The 3,955-nt window shown below is 45.8% G+C and overlaps 1 protein-coding gene across 1 annotated transcript in view; it reads right to left on the reverse strand.

The window, feature by feature from the left end:
• The window catches only part of Ccdc187 (coiled-coil domain containing 187), a 27,466-nt gene that overhangs the window by 5,654 nt on the left and 17,857 nt on the right, over positions 1-3,955 (reverse strand). The gene's annotated exons all lie outside the window — the stretch shown is intronic.

The following is a 3,955-nucleotide window of genomic DNA, read 5'->3' on the forward strand; positions in this document are numbered from 1 at the left end:
CATGTCCTCAGCCCTGCATTAAAAAAAAAAAAAAAAAACTCATGTTCTAGTATTTTACGTACCTAATGCATTATCTTTCTCTTCATCACTAAGCTACATCCTCAACCCTCTTTGGTCTTGAAAGGAACATATCCTGTAGCATCATCACCTTCCCAAGTTTCCCCAGGATATGTCATATTCTTTCCAGGATATCCTATGCCTATCCCTGAGAAGGTTTTCTTCTCTTTTCATGAAAAATATTGCTGTCTTTTCATGAAAAACTACACAATTATTTTCCTCCCACAGTAAATTTACCTTACTTTCAGCCTCAAATCTAAGTAACATCTGTACCATCACTGTGTTAAGTACTAGATGTGTGTGTTCCCTCATAATTCACGTGTTAAAAATCCTATCAATGTGCCGGGTGTGGTGGCACATGCCTTTAATCCCCGCACTTGGGAGGCAGAAGCAGGAGGATCTTTGTGAGTTTGAGTTTGGTCTACATAGTGAGTTCCAGGACAGCTAGGGCTACAGGGAGACCCTGTCTCAAAAAAGACAAAAAAACAAAAAAAAAAATCAATAATGTGTGCTGAAGAGACGGCCCAGTGGTTAGGAGCACTGACTGCTCTTGCAGAGGACCTGGGTTTGATTCCCAGCACCCACATGGCAGCCAACAACCATCTGTAACTCCAGTTCTAGGGGATTCAATGCCTCTTCTGACCTCCACAGGCATCGCATGACACAGGCGCACTTATATGCACGCAATACACTTACACACTAATGTGCTGTACACATCAAAAATTCAGATGCAAGGATGTTGAATGTTTTTACCATAAAGAAATGACAAATGTTTGGAAATGGGTATATTTAACCCAATTTAAACAGTATGCAACATGTACATGCTTCCAAACACCACACAGCATGCTATCCATCCACATGTACAATTTTTATGTTTTCATGTACTAGTTAGGAATAAATTTAAAATAGATAAGATCCAGATGGATTGAGGATTTTAAAAATGGTTATGATTGTAAATTTTGTTACGTGTATTTTAGCACAATTTTAAAGAGTGGGAAAAAGGAAGGACCAGGACAGTGAAAAAGATGGGCCCACAGCCCCCCACAAAGAGGGGGATGCCTTCAGCACCATAGGAAATTAGGGGAGCCAGGCAGGCCGGTGAAGGCTACCCTTGGGTGCACAGTCTGGGAAAACCTGAGTCCTCCTCTGTCTGAAACCAGAGCCTCCTTTAGAAATTCACAGATGGAGGCATGGGGAGGCCCTTCGGCCCTGACATCTTGGGGTGCAGTCAGGGAAAGATGAAGCAAAAGAAAGGAGGGGGCTGGGGAGAGGCACAGGGCTGGGAGGACGGGCACCCATCCCACATAGAAGGCCAAGGGAAGCAGAGAGGGCTGGGAGCCAGGCACCAAGAGGGTCAGCCCCAAGCCCCTCCCAAAGACAAACTCTAGAGTCCCCAGTAAGCCTAGGGCAGGACATTCCTGGAGGCAACCCCCAAGGAGGTCCCATCCCAGCCTGTAACTGCTCCTCACCCTCCTGGGCTAGCCTGAGCACCTTGGCAGGTGGCCAGAAGGAAGCCAGGTCAGGGGTGGCTGGCAGGACAGGACAGCAATGGAAAAGTGGGGAGAGCTATCCCAGTTTGATTTTTAAAAACAGAAAGGGGGCTGGAGAGATGGCTCAGGGGTTATGGGTAAGAGTGCTGACTGCTTTTGCAGAGGACCCAGGTTTGATTCCCAGCACCCACGTGGTGGCTAACAACAATCTGTAACTCCAGTTCCAGGGGATTCAACCTGTCTTCTGTCTTCTGACCTCTGCAGGCATTGCATGACATGGGTGCACTTACACACATGCAGGTAATACACCTGTACACATAAAATTAAAAAAAAAAAGAAATATTTTAAAAAACAGAAAGGGAGGGGCTGGGGAGGTGGTTCAGCAGTTAAGAACACTGGTTGTTCTTGCAGAAGACCCGGGATCAAATCCCAGCACCCACATGGCAGCTAACAACTGTCCCTAACTCCAGTCCCAGGGGATCCGACGGCCTCTTCTGACCTCCGCGGGCATTGCACAACACAGTGCACTTAACTACATGCAGGCAATACACACATACAGATAAAAATGTTTAAATAATGATAAAAAATAAAAACAGAACGGGAAGGAGAGGGAGGAAAGAAGGGAAGATGGGAGGGAAGGAGAGAGGAAGGAAGGGATCAGAAAGTAAGTGAACACATGTGGAGGAACTGAAATCCCTGTACGTTGCTGGTGGAAATGGTGGGGTAAAGCCATTTTGTTAAACGGTTTGCAGGTTTCTTAAAGAACTCTACAGAGAAACACAATACACACACACACACACACACACACACACACACACTTGTGAATGGGCTACTGGGTCCCCCTGCTGTGGGGGCTGGAGAGACAGCTCAGTGGTTAAGAGCACTGGCTGCTCTTGCAGAAGACCAGGGTTCGATTCCTGACATGGCTGGAACTTGGGCCAAACTGGTGATGGATTACATTGGGAGCTGGGCAAGTCAAGTCCTCTCCCATTTACATGGTGCCAATCATAATCCTGAATTTTATATCCCAAATGTTGAAATCTTGAAAGAGCAAAGTCCCCCAAGTTTAAAATCCTGCTCCTGAAATATTAAACATTAAAATCCTGAATGTTGACATCCCAGAGGCTAAAATCCCAAAAGCGTCAATTCCCGGATAAAAGCTGTGCGGCAGGAGCTGCCGCTTTCAGCGTGGTCTCGGTGCTAAAGGATGCCTAGAAACCGGGAACATGTTTCTGTGAGGATGGCTCCAGGGAGTAGAGTTGGAGCCTTGGTGGGCCAGGTGGGGAGACCCACCTGGTAGGTAGTGAATGGGAACATTGTCTCCAGAAAGTGAGACGCTCACAGCAATGCAAGGCTTCAAAACAGTCAGAGGACGGGAGCATCCAAACCCCCACCCACCATGTGCATCACTGTGCACAGTCCATCCCGGTGGCCACTGTACTGTCAGTCATGTCCTCCTCTCATTTTATGTGTATGAGCGTATTGCCTGCGTGAGTGTAAGTACATCCGTTGTCGTGCAACACCCACAGAGATCAGAAGAGGGAGTCAGATCACCTGGAACAGGAGTTACAGATGGTTGTTAGCTGCCATGTGGGTGCTGGGAATTGAACCTGGGTCCTCTGGAAGAGCAACCAGTGCTCCTAGCCACTGAGCCGTCACTTCAGCTACGATTTTTGACATGGTATTGTCTTTTCCAATTCTCTGCACTGTGGAGTTTACCTTCACTTACATTCTTGCAAAGGCTGGAGGTCTGATGTAAATTGCATAAAGACTTCTGGAGAGTTCTAATCCCTTTTCAGCACTTTCTGCTGTTGCGACTCAGGAAACAGCATCCTAAGGCGCGGACTTTGGGTAAACGCATTACGCGTGTCCATGACGACACACTCTTTCTGCTTTGGTGAAACATAAAATTTCCTGAGACCTTGGCCTTTTGGGCAAATCAGGTGGATTTTGATGGCTTTTGTCAGAGGACAGGGTTACCTTGTGACACTCTGGATGACCGAGGTGATAAAGCTGGGTATCCGCGATCATCAACCACAGAGATTTGTTAGTATGTCTTGATTCAGTCTGTCTCTGCCTAACTGACATAAACTCACTGTGCGCGTCCCTGAGCAAAACTTACAAAAGTGTTTATGCTGTGATGATCTATTTTATTGTGTGAAGTGGCCTGTGAATATCCCACCAACGTTTGTGTCTCCCAAGTAAATCTCCCATTGAAAATGTCAGTATCTGTCTCTTAAAGATTTTATATAGATAGATAGATTAGATAGATAGATGATAGAGATGATAGAAGATAGATAGATAGATTAGATAGATAGATGATAGGGATATAGATAGATAGATAGATAGATAGATTGATTGATTGATAGATAGATGATAGATAGATAGATAGATAGATAGATAGAAAG

Source organism: Nannospalax galili, unplaced genomic scaffold (genome assembly GCF_000622305.1).
Source record: "Nannospalax galili isolate Female #2095 unplaced genomic scaffold, S.galili_v1.0 scaffold1421, whole genome shotgun sequence".
In the NCBI taxonomy this organism is placed as follows: Eukaryota; Metazoa; Chordata; class Mammalia; order Rodentia; family Spalacidae; genus Nannospalax; species Nannospalax galili.